The sequence below is a fragment of the Odocoileus virginianus genome, chromosome 6 (assembly GCF_023699985.2).
Source record: "Odocoileus virginianus isolate 20LAN1187 ecotype Illinois chromosome 6, Ovbor_1.2, whole genome shotgun sequence".
In the NCBI taxonomy this organism is placed as follows: Eukaryota; Metazoa; Chordata; class Mammalia; order Artiodactyla; family Cervidae; genus Odocoileus; species Odocoileus virginianus.
Window position 1 is genome coordinate 44,586,790 of NC_069679.1, and position 17,688 is coordinate 44,604,477.

Consider the following 17,688-nt stretch of genomic DNA (forward strand, 5'->3'; position numbering starts at 1 on the left):
ACCTGTGTTACTTTGACTTTGGTCCTCATTATAGTAACAACCTTTCATCATTAAAACATAAACTCAAATGTCTTGAAAATTAGATTTGGATCTACCTAATTGTGAATATTTAGCCAAAACTTTACATTAAAAAACATCCATTTGAATATTTTTAAACTTTCCAAAGGATCCAATTTAATCAACTACGTGTGTGTGCAGGCACGTGCATGCTCATGCTCAGTCATATCTGACTTTTTGTGACCCAGTAGACTGTGGTTTGCCAGGCACCTCTGTCCATGGAATTTTCCAGGCAAGAATATTGGAGTGGATTGCCATTTCCTTCTCCAGGCGGGTCTCCCTGACTCAGGGATTGAACCCATGTCTTCTGAGTCTCCTGCATTGGCAGGCAGATTCTTTACCACTGGGTCACCTGGGAAACAAATCAACTACAAACATAGCTTAAGTCAAAAAAAGTATAAAAAACACTATACTCCAGGTGATATAAATGTATAACTGATTATTCAGATAGAATTAATTTCAAAAGAAGATATTAATGTAGGCTGAACCATATGAAATTATAATTTTTATAGGTCAAAAAAATTATCAGAAATTTCACGTGGCTTGATCTAGCCATAACTACTAGCTCCATATAACAAAATCTTGTTTATGTCCTAACTGAAAATCCACTTTGTACTTGGCAAGTACAAGAAATTCTATGAGATAAAAAATGAGTGCATTTATAAAACCTAGTCTGATCAATAATCAAGATACTGAAGAAATTAGTGATGGTGGTATAAGAAGGCAAAAGAACTAAATAACAAAGATATTCAAGATTTACTAAATTGAAGTCACTGGATAATGGCATTGATCCTAGAGAAAATATTTGAAGAGATAATAGCTGAAAGCTTCCTTAACATGGGAAAGGAAACAGTCAACCAAGTCTAGGAAATACAGAGAGTCCCGGGAAGGATAAACCCGAGGAGGAATGTCCCAAGACATACAGTAATCAAACTGACAAAAATTAAAGGCAGGGATAAAATATTAAAAGCAATAAGGGAAAAATGACAAGTAACTTTCAAGGGAACTCCCATCAGGCTATCAGCTGATTTCTCAACATATACTCTACAAGCCAGAGGGAATGGCATGATATATGTAAAGTGATGAAAGGGAAGAGCCTACAACCAAGAATACTCTACCCAGCAAGACTCTCATTAAAAAATTATGGAGAAATCAAAAGCTTTTCAGACAAGCAAAAGTTAAGAGAATTCAGCACTGCCAAACCAGCTTTACAGCAAATGCTAAAGGAACTTCTCAAGACAAGAAACAGAAGAGAAGGAAAAGACCTACAGAAAATAAACCTAAAACAATTAAGAAAACAGTAATAGGATCAAATGAACCAACTAAAAGACACAAACTAGCTAGGCGGATGAAAACATGTGCAGTGCAGGCACTTCCGATTTCCACGTAACTCTGCTTGACCCCCCAAATTGTACATAGTCTATACTGTTAGGGTAATCATGTTGCCATTATGACTTGCAATTGTAATTACTTTTTATTTCTAGTCTGCCTACTAATTGTGAAAACTGATAAACATCTTTCACTATTGTGATTATGTAATTATTACTCACTTAATACCACTGTATCATGATTGGTCAACAGAAAAATAAGAGAACTCTGTATCACCAAAACTACAATAGAAAAACCTGTAATCACTTTTTAAAATTCAGATGCATATCAGAATTATGCTGAAATGTTTTGAAAAATACAAATGCCCAGGTATTTCTTTTTTTCCTCCAGAGTCCCAAATATGTTTCTAATGAGAAGCTATCTTTAAAAACAACTCGACTAAATAATGATCTTTTACTTTTATCTAGTTTGTTTCACTTTTTCTATTTCATATTCAGTGACCCCATTTAATTAGGTTTATGTTCACCACTTTCTCCATCTTTTTTAATATTCTTTCTTAAGCCTTTATCAAGAGTAGTAGAAAAGCTTTTATAAACTGATATATAAATATGTATAATATACATATTTTAGAAAACTTATGAATTTTTGCCTAACTAAAAAATTTGACATTTTATTTCACTTGTTTGACTTATTATGAATATAATGCTAGGTTTTTAAATTAAAAATATATATGCAACAAGCAACAAAGGTTTACTGTATAGCACACAGAAATATATTCAATATCTTATAATAACATATAATAGAAAATAATTTAAAAAATAACATATGTGTATATACAGCTGAATCACCTTGCTGTGCATCTGAAACACTGTAAGTCAACCATACTTCAATAAAATACATATATTAAGAAAAAATAGTGTCTCATTTTTGATGGAATTATCCCAACACATGAACTTAATTATTTTATAATAGTAAGGTTTCATAAAATAGTAAATCTATAATATCAAAAAGGGTATTATATATCACCTTCTAATAAGAAGATATGCTAAATGTCCCCTCAGAGTTAGTGGTAATTTTCCATCCTGTGTTTTCTTAATTTTACCCTTACCTCTGTCAAAACTGGGTCATAGTAAAAGCTCAAAATGTTATTCTACTGATTATTTCAAGGCTTTAAATAAGTTAAAACACAGTTTGTCCCCTTTACTGTCCCTTCAAATCCAACTGTATTTAAAAGTTACTAGGCAGAGACATAAAACTGAAAGTAAAAAACACATCATGAAGACAAGATGCATTGGCAAGGGTTCCTTTGAAAGGAAAACACATACTGGTGATGCTAAAAAAAAGTAAATACCTGAATTCACCAAATAATGCTCAAGTTGTTGACACAGAGAAGAAAGATATAGCTTTGGAATTTCTCGGGAAAATTAATATTTCCCAGTGGAGAGGAAGGAGGGAAAAATAAGTGTGAAACAGTAGTACAAATAAACAATTATGTCTATAAATATTTAAAGACATGTTATAAACATTTATAGACACACTCACTGGTAAGAAATTCACTTTAGAAGTTATCATTTGGAAATAACCATTAAACAGATTTTTAGGCTTACATTAAATAATTAAAATTATTTAACATTATTTTAGGAGGTCCTCACCATCAAATAACTCAATACTTAGGTTGGAAAACAACACTAACATTTATATAAAACAGGCATGAAAATCATCAAGGACTTTATCAAGAGTGCTCTAAAGTGTAGTATAACTACCAAGGAAACCTGTCACTGCAAGTAGACTTGCTAGGATGGCACATTGCTTTAATTTTGAGTAATGACTTTTTATACAGAAATCAATGAGTAGCTATGAAAAATTTATAACATTATTATGTACCAATTAGATCTTCCAGAAGGCCTGAGTAAGAGAGTCAAGCAATCAGGTGGGCGGGGGCAGGTAGAATCTCTGCTTTAGGCTTTACTACTTATAACTTCAAGAATACAAAAAAGAACTATACAAAAAAGATCTTAATGACCCAGATAACCACAATGGTGTGATTATACATCACTTGAGAAAACTATTTCTTTCTTGAGAGCATTTGCCCATTTGAGGAGTTACTCATAAGCTTTCATAGCTGCTCTGTTTATAATAGCTAAATACTGAAAAAAACCCAAGCATTCATTAATATATGAGTTTCACATGCATAGACTGAAATACTCTTGTATGGAAAGAAATGCACTATATTGGTATATACAGTGACTTAGGTAGATCTCAAAATAATTAGGTTGAGTGAAAGAATTCAGGGAAAAATAAGAGTATGTGCAGTATAAATCCATTTATATAAAATTATAAAAATGCAAACTAATTATATAAGACATCAAATCAGTGGTTGGCCAGGGGAGAGGGTTTCAATAAAGGGGAAATAATAGGGGAAAGTGATGGGAAAGAAGTCCAGGAAAATTTTTGGAGGTGATGGATGTTTCAGTTATATTGATTGTGCTGGTGTGGTTACATGAATGAAAACAGATGCCAAAGATGAATAAATTATACATTTGAAATATATGCAGTTACTTGTATGTCAGTTATATCTCAAGTGATTGGACCACTTTATTTTCTCAATGGCAATAAAGTAATTCCAGTTCCTCCACATCCTGGCTAATACTTGGCCATAATAGCATAAAGGTCTGGAAGAAACAACAGGAAGTGTACTTTTGTAAAGTTCTTACACTGTGTGTGAAGTGGTATATTATCACTGGTAGACTGACTGTAATAAAGATATATACTACATTCAATGCCCAATTATGATTTAATAAAAGAAACTCTCCAGAAAGTGGGCATAGAGGGAACACACCTCAATATAATAAAGGCTATATATGACAAACCCAAAGCAACATCATTCTCAATGGTGAAACACTGAAAGCATTTCCTCTAAGATCAGGAATAAGATAAGGATGTTCACTCTCTCCACTTTTACTGAATATAGCTTTGGAAGCCCTAGCCATAGCAATCACAGAAGAAAAATAAATTAAAGAAATCCAAATTGGAAAGGAAGTAGTAAAACTGCTGCTGTTTGCAGTTTGCATTTTTATACATGATATGATACTACACATAGAAAGTCCTAAAGACACTACCAGAAAACTTCTAGAGCTCATCAACAAGTTTGGCAAAGTTTCAGGATACAAAATTAAGACACAGAAATACCTTGCATTTCTATACACTAACAAGAAAATATCAGAAACAGGAATTAAGGAACCAATTCCATTTGCCATTGCATCAAACAGTATAAGATATTAGAGATAAACCTACATAAGGAGGAAAAAGACCTGTACCTATGAAACTACAAAATACTGATGAAAGAAATGAAAGATGGCACAAACAGATGGAGAGATATATACCATGTTCTTGGATTGGAAGAATCAGTATTGTTAAAATGACTGCACTACCCAAAGTAATCTACAGTTTGAATGCAATCCCTGTCAAATTACCAATGCATTTTTCACAGCATAAGAAAAAAAAAATTTTTTAGTTTGTATAGAAACACAAAAGATCCTGAATAGCAAAAGCAACCTTGAGAAAGAAAAATGGAGTGGAAGAATCATGTGTTCTGACTTCAGACTACACTACAAAGCTACAGTAATCGAAGCAGTATGATTCTGGTACAAAAACATACATATAGATCAATGGAACAGGACATAAAAAGTCCAGAGATAAACCCACATAATGTCTCCTAATCTCTGACAAAGAAGGCAGTTTGTGGCTGCAGTTTGCCCAACCATGTGAATCTCTTCTGTCTGCCTTCAAAATTGTTGGTCCACAAGTGGGACACATCCAAGGGGCAAGCAGATGAATCAAATAGAGGTTGACTGGCTGTACTGCTTGAGTCTTGAAAATGCTACATAAATCTAGATGATTCCATCTGCCTTTACTAGATATATTCTACTTAGAGGGAACTGACTCAATCCACAGGCTCAAATTAGTCACCAGGAGACCAATATGACTTGTATAGTTTGTTTCACAAACATGAGTAGGCTAATTGCCTAAGAGTCCAAAGAAGCTCCCTGACAGCAAACTCTGAGTACTAGAAGTGGGAGACACAGGATGTTAGGACCAAGGCCATTAGGAACCACATGAAAGCTAATTAGTGAAAACTTATTGACACAGCCTTGTCTAACTCAACGAAACTATGAGCCATGCCGTGTAGGGCCACCCAAGATGGACAGGTCACGGTGGAGAGTTCAGACAAACATGATCCACTGGAGAAGGGAATGGTGAACCATTTCAGTATTCTTGCCTTGAGAACCCCATGAACAGTACAAAAAGGCAAAAAGATAGGACACAAAAAGATGAACTTCCCAGGTCTGTATGTGCCCAATATGCTATTGGAGATCACTGGAGAAATAACTCCAGAAAGAATGAAGAGCTGGAGCCACAGTGAAAACAATGCCCAGTTGTGGATGTGACTGGTGATGGAAGTAAAGTCCAATGCTGTAAAGAACAATATTGCATAGGAACCTGGAATGTTAGGTCCATGAATCAAGGTAAATTAGAAGTGGTTGAACAGGAGATGGCAAGAGTGAACATCGACATTTTAGGAATCAGTGAACTAAAATGGACTGGGATAGGCGAATTTAATTCAGATGACCATATATCTACTACTGTGGGCAAGAATCCTTTAGAAGAAATGGAGTAGCCATCATAGTCAACCACAGTCTGAAATGCAGTACTTTGGTGCAATCTCAAAAATGACAGAATGACCTCTGTTCATTTCCAAGACAAACCATTCAATATCACAGTAATGCAAGTCTATGCCCTAGCTAGTAATGCTGAAGAAGCTGAAGTTGAATGGGTCTATGAATACCTACAAGAACTTCTAGAACTAACAGAAAAAAAAAAAAAACATATTCTTTTTATCATAGGGGGCTGGAACGAAAAAGTAGGAAGTTAAGAGATACCTGGAGTAACAGGCAATATGGCCCTGGAGTACAAAATGAAGCAGGGAAAGGCTAACAGAGTTTTGCCAGAGAACACACTGGTCATAGCAAACATCCTCTTCCAACAACACAAGAGAAGACTCTACACATGGACCTCACCACATGGTAAAAACCAAAATCAGATTAATTATATTCTTTGCAACCAAAGATGGAAAAGCTCTATACAGTCAGCAAAAACAAGTCCAGGAGCTGACTGTGATAAGATCATGAACTCCTTATTGCCAAATTCAGACTTAAATTGAAGAAAGTAGGGAAAATCACTAGACCATTCAGGTATGACCTAAATCAAATCCCTTATGATTATACAGTGGAAGTGAGAAACAGATTTAAGGGACTAGATCTGATAGACAGAGTGCCTGATGAACTATGGATAGAGGTTCATGACATTGTACAGGAGGTAGTGATCAAGACCATCCCCAAGAAAAAGAAATGCAAAAAGGCAAAATGGCAATCTGAGGAGGCCTTACAAACTGTTGAGAAAAGAAGAGAAGCTAAAGGCAACAGAGAAAAGGAAAGATATACTCATTTGAATGTGGAGTTCCAAAGAATAGCAAGGAGAGATAATAAAGCCTTCCTCAGTGATTAATGCAAAGAAATAGAGGAAAACAATTGAATGGAAAAGACTAGAGATCTCTTCAAGAAAATTAGAGATAAAAATGGAGCTTTTCATGCAAAAATGGGTACAATAAAGAACAGAAATGGTCAGGACATAAAAGAAGCAGAAGCTATTAAGAAGAGGTGGCAAGAATACAGAGAACAACTGTACAAAACAGATCTTCATGACCCAGATAACAATGATGGTGTGATCACTTATCTAGAGCCAGACGTTCTGGAATGTTAAGTCAAGTGGGACTTATGAAGGATCACTACGAATAAAACTAGTGGAGGTAATGGAATTCCAGTTGAGATATTTCAAATCCTGAAAGATGATGCTGTGAAAGTGCTGAACTCGATAAGCCAGCAAATTTGGAAAACTCAGCAGTGGCCACAAAACTGGAAAAGGTCAGTTTTCATTCCAATCCCAAAGAAAGGCAAGGCCAAAGAATGCTCAAAATACTGCCCAACTGCACTCATCTCACATGCTAGCAAAGTAATGATCAAAATTCTCCAAGTCAGGCTTCAACAGTATGTGAACCGTGAACTTCCAAATGTTCAAGCTCGGTTTAGAAAAGGCTAAGGAACCAGATATCAAATTGCCAACATCTGCTGGATCATCGAAAAAGCAAGAGAGTTCCAGAAAAACATCTACTTCTACTTTATTGACTTTGCAAAAGCTTTTGACTGTGTGGATCAAAACTAATTGTAAATTCTTAGAGATGGGAATACCAGACCTGCCTCCTGAGAAATCTGTATGAAGGTCAAGAAGCAACAGTTAAAACTGTACATGGAACAACAGACTGGTTCCAAATTGGGAAAGGAGTACGTCAAGGCTGTATATTGTCACCCTGCTTATTTAACTTATGTGTAGAGTACATCATGTGAAATGCCAGGCTGGGTGAGGCACAGCTGGAATCAAGATTGCCAGAAGAAATATCAGTGACCTCAGATACACAGTTGACACCATCCTTATGGCAGAAAGCAAAGAAGAACTAAGGAGCCTCTTGATGAAAGTGAAGCAGGAGAGTGAAAAAGCTGGCTTAAAACTCAACATTCAAAAAACAAAGATAATGGCATCTGGTCCCATCACTTCATGGCAAACAGATAGGGAACCAACGGAAAGAGTGACAGACTTTATTTTCTTGGGCTCCAAAATCACTGTAGATGGTGACTTCAGCCATGATATTAAAAGATGCTTGCTGCTTTGAAGAAAAGCTATGTCTAACCTAGACAGTATATTAAAAACAGAGACATCACTTTGCCAACAAAGGTCCATCTAGTCAAAGCTATGGTTTTCCAGTAGTCATGTATGGATGTGAGAGTTGGACTACAAAGAAAGCTGGGCACTGAAAAATTGATGCCTTGGCACTGTGGTATTGGAGAAGACTTTTGAGAGTCCCTTTGACTGTAAGGAGATGAAACCAGTCAATCCTAAAGGAAATCAGTCCGGAATGTTCATTGAAAGGATTGATGTTGAAGCTGAAGCTCGGATACTCTGGCCACCTCATGCGATAAACTGACTCATTGGAAAAGACCCTGATATTGGGAAAGATTGAAGGCAGGAGGAGAAGGGGATGACAGAATATGTGATGGTTGGATAGCATCATCGATTCCATGGACATGAGTTTGAGCAAGCTTCTGGAGTTGGTGATGGACAGGGAAACCTGGCGGGCTGTAGCCCACGGGGTAGGAAAGAGTTTGACACGACTGAACTGATTGACCGAGCAGTGATCAGCAATGAGACCAGAGTACAGAGGAGTGAGAAAAGAAGGGAGACAGGGCAAAGGGACAGAAGGAGGAACAGCGATAGACTGGGCAAAGCAAGACAGAGAGAGAGAAGGGAAATAAGGGCAGAAATGGAGAGAGAGGGGGAAAAATACAATGAAGGGCAGAGATGGAGAAAGAGATGGACAAATGTCAGAGGAAAAAATAGAAAGAAACTACAAGGTCACAATAATTTCTGTCCCTTTGGAGTTCTACTGTTTGGCTTTTCTTGGATTCCTACAAGGGCACTCTGTGTCCATAATAACATTTGCTTCCTCCTGATCTCTTTTCTATGGGTCAGTTTAAATGTAGACCCTTTCTTCTCACCAAGAGGGATCTCTGCAGAATAGCCCCCATTGTTCTGAGCTTGCCGTTTGCAATCCCCTACTCCCTAGATATTTGGGGCATTTTGTCTGAATTCTATTTGATCCTCACTATAAAACTAAATACATGGCCCCCTATATCTTAGCCTATAGAACATCACAGCAGTATCTCCAAGGATCTGTCCTGTTCTGAAATTTTAGTTTGTTGACTATAAAGCCTTTCTTTTTGGTGGCTCTAAGCTCAATTCTAACCTCACTGAATTTTATCCAGTCTTCTTTCTATACCTGCTTCTCTCCTTATTACCAAACCTTTAAGTTCTTGTACAAACCATTCATGAAGCAGGTGCTATTCTATTAGCTCTGCTGTGTATAGATGGGTATTGGCTCAACCACATTTACCAAATGAAAGGCAATATTGGTTATATGGGCTTCCCTGGTAGCTCAGACGTAAAGCATCTGCCTACAATGCAGGAGACCCAGGTTCAATCCCTGGGTTGGGAAGATATCCTGGAGAAGGAAATGGCAACCCACTCCAGTATTCTTGCCTGGAAAATTCCATGGACAGAGGAGCCTGATAGGCTACAGTCCATGGGGTCGCAAAAAGTCAGACATGACTGAGTGACTTTATTTTCTTTCTTTCCTTCTTTTCTTTTGGTTATATATCCCCATGGTGCCACAATACAGACAATGATTAGTAAACAAATCTGTAACCCTGTAAATTGTGACTAAGCTCCTTGCTTTGGACAAATGTGGGACTATCTTCTTGACAAATGACTTCCTGATGCGGATACCATCGTTGCAAGCCAGCTCAGATGACTGTGGAAATGCTCCCTTCCCACATAGTCCAGAAGAGGCCTGCACTAGTAATCCAGGCAATACATCAAATCCCTGATTACATTCAGGCTGTCATTTTAAAATATGAACCTGCCATGCTCTAAAGACATTTTTATTTGATTGCAGTATTTAAATGCTATCTCCTATGGAGATTAGTTTATGCTTAATTCATCCTCAGCCCTGGGCTGAGCAGCACATGGCATGGTGGAGAGTCCTGGGCCTGAGGCACTCAGCGTGCCACTCCATCTGGGTCGCTGTGAATTGAACACAGGTGGCATATGCTGTGAGGGCCAAGGCGATCACACCTCTATAGATAAGAGCATTATGAGTTTCTGATACTTCTGGGTTAAAGGAGCTTCTGCATAGTACTACTTCATAACAATAACTTTACTGAGTCAAGGTAGGGAATACTTTCTCTGCTCAATGCCCACTGTGAACAAACCTAGACACAACATACAAACCTAGTATATTGAAAAGCAGAGACATCACTTTGCTAACAAAGGTCTGTATAGTCAAAGCTATGGCTTTTCCAACTAGTCACATATGAATGTGAGAGCTGGACCATAAAGAAAGCTGAGTGCCGAAGAATTGATGCTTTTGAACTGTGGAACTGGAGAAGACCCTGGAGAGTCCACTGGACAGCAAGGAGATCAAACTCGTCCATCCTAAAGGAAATCAACTCTGAGTATTCATTGGAAGGACAGATACTGAAACTGGAGCGCCAATACTTTGGCCACCTGATACAAAGAACAGACTCATTGGAAAAGACTCTGATGCTGGGGAAGACTGAAAGAAGGAGAAGGAGACAACAGAGAATGAGATGATTGGATGGCATCACAGATTCAATGGACATGAGTTTGAAAAACTCTGGGAGATAACAAAGGACAAGGAAGCCTGGTGTGCTACAGTCCATGGGGTCATAAAGAGTCAGACATGACTGAGCAACTGAACAACCACAACCCACTGTGAACCTGAGATTCAAAGAGGTTGAGGCATTTGCTGGTGGTTAAGAAGCATGCTGAATCCAGAAGGGCTCTGGAACTTAGGTTCACAAACTTTAAGTCCAGAGAGTTGTTTTTTTTTTTTTAATATAATATGTAATTACTCAAGTCAGTACTTCCCATGGACCCAGTACAGTGCTTTGCATATAAGGAAATGGAAGCAGAATTTAACTGATACCCCACTAAGCAAGTGGAGCTGGTTGTTCAGACAATACATGAGTAGAATGTTTAAACACCATTGCCATGTCTATTCAACATCACCATGAATAAATGAGGGCATGTCCACACTCCTACCATGCTGCTAAGTTGCTTCAGTCGTGTCTGACTCTGTGCGACCCCACAGACGGCAGCCCACCAAGCTCCCCATCCCTGGGATTCTCAAGGCAAAAACACTGGAGTGGGTTGCCATTTCCTTCTCCAAACCATAGGCATTGCATTGATTAGATTCTTTATTAAATTAACTCTTTACTCTAATGGTTATTACCAGTCAAAATGAGGTAGCTAATACATGCTTGCTACTGCCTCTCCAAGAGGTAGTCAGCATGACATTTTGTTTTCATTTCCTATGTTAGCAAAAATGAGGCACCATGGATCAACTATAGGGTTCTCTAGAAATCAGAGTATCAACATACAACATATAATCTACATTTCTTAATCACAAAATTTCTCATTCAAAGGGGCAGACAATACTGCCATTTTCTCTCTAGAATCCACTGGAGAGACTGACTCCTTTTCCTCTTGAGGGGAATGGTTTATGATAAGCATAAACATTTCATTAACTGTAGCACAGGAAAATAAAATAAAATGTCATAATTAATTATGCAATGATCAAATACATAAATTACTAGGATCCAAGAGCAAAGATAATGAGCACCTTAGATTTACATACCATTATCATTTTCAAAGCATTTTTATATATATTAGCTTAATTAACTCTCCTGTGATATTTTAAAAACTACACATTTACAACCCCTACTCTCTCACCTTTCTGCAAGGGCTTAACTGGTCATGCCTCTTTTCCCTGTAAACACTCTCCAGAGTGTCCCATTCTAGAATCACACAATCATAGTCTTTTGAAGATTAAAATTTCCAACTTCTCTTTTTAACCCACAGTAAGAGAGGTAGAATTAAAATTGAAATCACTTGGCATTAATCTCTTGAGGGCATCAAAGTGCCATTAGTGGGAGAACAATTAAGCTTTCAAGCAAAAAAATTGAAAAATTACTTCATTTGCATTTTTGTCTTACTAGCTTGTGACTGCCTTGTTGGTTCAGATCAACTGCATTTTTCCCGAAGGAAGAATTTGGATGAGGGTAAAAACAGACCTCTGTACTTCTACTTGTATCTTATTTTTGATTTCACAATAGGGGGCTCCTTTGTAGACTTGACTGTACTATAACCTGTGTAAGCTTTTATTTTTTCAATAAAATGAAGGAGTTGGATAAAACCATCTCTCAATATTTCACTCAATTTCAATTCTCTAAATTCTTATTTCAGCAGTACTTCCTTCCTACAGCACCTTGTTCATCAGACTAATCTTGGCCTCATTATTTAGACTGGAACTTTTTCATATTAAAGTATTACTGCTATGTTTGCTCTAAATCCTTGGCACAAAGGATATGATGTCACTAATGTTAATAATTGTAATAATACAATTGCTATTTTGAATATGCTTAACAGGTAACAAAAGCTCTACATGTATTATCTCAAGAAAAATCCTATGAAGTATGTATTATCTCAGCTTTTCATATTAGAAAAGCCAAAGTTCAGAATTTAAACAAATTGCCCAAAATGCAAGCTAAAGTCACACCATTAATAAGCCATCCTATTTTCAGGACCTCAGGATACGTTTTTACACTCCAGTTCACAGAGAAGAACTGTCAGGTTAGTGGGAGGCATGGATGAGTTCATCTATGACATGTATGCATTTTTCAAAATCTGCACATAAAATCACCATGAACTCATTTCCTCCTGCCAAAGAAAGTCCCTTATAAAGAAAGATAAATTTGCAATTTCCACACCATTTTCATGGTCAAATGAAAACACGCACAGGTAGATTCAAAATAGTATTTCTAGAACCAATGATACAGAACATCAATAATAAAAATGGAATCTTTGCGTTCAGGTAGCTGGCAACAAAATTAATTACTGTTGAAAATTTAGACATTCATATTTTACATTCTAGAAGGAAAGAAACAAAATATCTGTGAGCATAGTTTCACTTACAGCTCATAAATATTGATGGTAAAGTGAAAATAAGCAACACACACACACACATATATATATACACACACACACACACACACACACACAGAGCAGGGTACAATAAATTTAAATTTCCTCTTCCTTGAAAAGAAGGCTGTTTAAAAAATACATATATTGTTGTTGCCAGTATGTGGTGTCTCTTATCAAAAGGAAAACCAAGCATACAGTAAATTACACGAAAAACTGCCAATCAGCATATCAAAAACTCATATTTTAACTACCCATTTCAATATACTCAGCCCATGAACCATGACATTTTCTGACCTGTACAGTGGGGCCAAACACTATTCCTGACATGAATGGGCACTGGACGCTGTCATATCTAGTTCTTTTCGGTGGAACTTGTCTTGATTTGGGGCAGTTTTCTCACTGCATGCATGTATCATTACTCAGATGATTTGTCAAAGGAGGCCCTTTGTAGGATTAGAAAACTAGGCTATTTCCACTACAGCATTTCTGTGGTAATGTCTGTTTAGTGCTGTCGACATAATACTACAACATTAAAGGATGCTTTATTTAAAAGGTTGGGGACTGCTGCTTTGTTTCATAGACTGCAACTGGCAACCTATGAATCACATGTATCTGGATGTTGCACCCTGTTTCACATGTTCTGTGTTGGCTCTCACACTATCTTATTTTGTTCTGCTAACCAGTTAACATTCAAAGTTCCAGACTTTCTATTCTAGTCAAGAAGGAGTAACAGGGACTAGAGATATACCCTCACATGAAAAGTCAAAAAGTGAGCAAAATATTTGAAATATTGTTTTTCAATATACTAAAGATTCGTCAACAGTGATTTCAAGAAGACCAAAAAAACCCCCAAAATTAACAAGGTGAGCCTCACCATTACTTCAGCTTACTTCCCTGAGTGAATTTCCAGGCCACTGTGCAAAGAGAGGAAAGCCAGGTGGAGTCCTCTGGACTCTCTGAGTTAGAAAGACAGAGCTGAAAATCTGAGGAAACCAAAGTAGTTAGGAGTCACAGACCATGCTACCAAAAAGAAGAGGACTGAACTGAAAAAAACAAAAACAAAAAAACAACTTCCAATCTGCTACAGGCTCATCTTGAGCAATCAGTTGAGTAATGAGTGCATGCACGTGATAAAACTACCAAAGGCCAGGTTAGAAGCCATCCTCAAAATAATTAGATGTCACAATGCCCAGCACTCACCAAGGCCAGAAGTAGTGCTTATGTCTCCTGCACAGATAAGAAAAGTTTATCATTCATGAGTCAGTTAGCAGAGGATATGCAAAAGTCTTGCTTCAGCACTGAGGAGTAATTAGTCTGAAGTTGAGTGCTGTTTCATTTCCACTTAATAAATTTTAAAAGCAAGACCTGAAGAACTAAAGGGTTTTCATGTAACTTAACTACATCTCAGAACAGAGCTCAGGAATATTTAGAGGATGTTAAAAGTATTCAGTAACCAACAAGGGAATATTCACAAAGTCTGTTATCCAATTTAAACCATTAGACACATGAAGTGGCAGAAAAACATGACACAAAATAAGGGAAAAAAAAATCTATCGATCAAAACTAACCAAGGATGGACACAGATGATAGAATTGGCAGTTAAGGGCATAAAAACAATTGTCATAATAAATGCATGAATCAGAAAGTTAAGTACAGAAGGACAGTATCAGAGGAATGGGAAGACAAGCCACAGATGGGGAGGAAGTATTTTAAGACACACCTGTGATGAAAGTCTATTATCCAAAATATTCAAAGAAATAATAAAATTAAATAATAGTAAACAACGTGATTGAAAAATGGGCCCAAAACCTTAACAGATACCTCATCAAAGAAAATAAAAAGGATGGCAGATAAGCAAATGAAAAGATATCCCATAAAGTATGTCTTAAATGAAAATCACAGTATTAATAAGTCAACAGCAAAGTATCACTACACACCCATCAGAACAACCAAAATTCAAAATGCAGGCAATGTCAAAAGCTAGAGCAAATATGGAGCAAGAACTATTACTGACTGATGGTGAGAATGCAAAAAGGTACAGCCACTTTAGAAGACAGTTTGTCAGTTCCTTACTGAACTAAACACACTCTTACCATATGATCAAGCAATCATACTCCTTGGCATTTACCCTAAGGAGCAGAAAACATGTCCACATAAAAACCTGCGTTATGTACAGCAGCTTTATTCATAATGGTTAAAACTTTGAAGTAACCAAGATGTTCTTCAGTAAGTGAGTGGATAAATTCAAGATAATATTTCTCTACTACATCAAGACAAATATTACTCAGTGCTAAAAAAGAAATGAGCTATCAAACCATGAAAAAAAAAAAAAAAACACAGAACCTTAAATGTACATTACTAAATGGAAAGTCAATCTGGAAAGGATAGATATTGTATAACTCAAAATAATAGGACCTCCTAGAATAGGCAAAATTTTGGAGACAGTAAAAGATCAGTAGTTGTCAAGAATTGGTGGAGTGAGGAGTAATGAACAGGTGATGAGCAGAGGATTTTTAAGGTGGTGAAAATGCTGTGCCTGGTACCATAATGATGAATACATGTAATTATACATCTGTCCAAATATATAGAATATAAACACGATGAGAAATTTTATGTCTCCTATGAATTTTGAGTGATTATCTTGTGTTGATGTAGGTCTATCAATTGTAACAATACACCCACACTCTGTTGGGAGATGGTAATAATAGAGGGAGGCTATGCATGTGTAGGAGTAGAAGGTATATTGGGAAATCCCTACATGGGCTCTTCAATTTTCCCACGAACCTCACCTCCTCCAAGTACATCTTAACTTTTAAAACAGTTAGGTAGAGTTGCTGAAGATGCAAAGACTCAATCTGAACTTCCTGATGTGAAAACTAAAACATCTAAGATGAAAAATGCAGTGGTTTGGATTAAGAGTAAATTAGACATTACAGAAGAAGAAGTCACAGCAATAGAAATAATTTAAAGTGAAATACAGAGAAGGAAAGGGGGCGGGGGGGGGGGTGTTGAGCATCCATGGTCTGTGGGACAACTTCAAGAGGCTTTATATATATGTGTAAGTGAAACCTCCAGAAGACAGAAGCAGAAAGAATATTTGAAGAAATAATGGCCAAACTTTTTCCGAATTTAAAGAGAACTTCAGACTCATGGGCTCAAGTAGTTCAATAAACCCTAAGCACTGGAAACACAAAGAAAATTAAACCATGGAAGACCATAATCAAATTGTACAGGTGAGTAAAGACAACAAAACTTTAAAAGCAATCATGGGGGTGGGGGATAACACGTACAGAGGAACAAAGAAGCAAAGAAGACAACAGATTTCTCATGAAAAATAAGAAAGCAACGAAAACACAAACACAATGGAACAATATTGTCCAAGTATATTTTTCAAAATGACATTTAGAATCAGACAATTATCTCAGTATGCAGGAAAAACTTAGACAAAATGCAGTACTGACTTCTGATCAAAACTCTTAGCCTACTGGAAGTAGAAGAAGGCTGTCTTAACTGGAAAAGTGGCATCTACAAGCCCACAGCTAATATCAGAGCTAATCAAGAAAGGAACCTCTTCCCTCTAGTATCAGGAACAAAGCCAGGATGTCTGCTTTTATCATTTTTACTTGGCATTATACTGGAACCCTTAGCCAAGAGAATAAAGCAATCAAAACCATCCCAGGCTTTACTTTGTATGAAAAACTGACATTGATTAAAACATACACATGAAAATAATTAAAAGGTTCTAAAATAAATAAAATAACTTTGAAAAAAGAAAAGGTTGGAAAACTAGGACTGCCTGATATTAAGACTTTATTTATTAAAAATAAACTGTATGATATACTGTATATCAAGACTGTATGATATACTGTATAACATAGGAAACTCTACTTCATGCTCTATAATGACCTATATGGGGAAAGAAGTGTTGATATATGTATATGTATAATTGATTCACTTTGCTGGTTTTGAACTTTCAAGTTTTCAGTTTCTCCTACAAAACGAAGCTCTGGCTACATTGCACCCACAAGACGGCATGGCAATGGAGATGTTTCTTGCCCATGAGTCACTTGCTCTCAAGTTTGCAGCAGGTTCTTTCCCTCTCCTTTATGGTCCTTATCCTGCTTTATTCACTTACTTGACTGCCTTAGGAATAAGAATATTTGACTATCAATCAATTTCTTATCTTCTGTTAACAAACAGATAGTAAAATGTAAAATAGTAGTCTGAAGGGAGAAGTCACAGAAAGCTCTCAACACTCTCTCTGGTACCCTCTGTTATTGGGTCCCAACTCATTTTCCATACCCTTTTTTTTTTCCCACACACTTTTCTTAATACTTTCTGAGCCAATATACACATGAAGCTCTTATTTCATGCACACTATTTCCCACATTTCCAGGCAATCTCTATGTGTTGTGTTTGCTTACTTAGCACGTAAAGGAGATCCATGTTTAAACCACTAACAAAGAAAGGAGAGAGAAAAGCATCATTTACTTTTAAACTCATAGATTGGCATTTTCATTTCCAACAAACGGTAACCGGAAGTCATATTATCTCTCTTCAAGAAGGACT

The 17,688-nt window shown here is 36.8% G+C and overlaps 1 protein-coding gene across 3 annotated transcripts in view; it reads right to left on the minus strand.

The window, feature by feature from the left end:
• The window catches only part of UNC13C (unc-13 homolog C), a 655,668-nt gene that overhangs the window by 339,747 nt on the left and 298,233 nt on the right, over positions 1 to 17,688 (minus strand). The window lies entirely within an intron of this gene.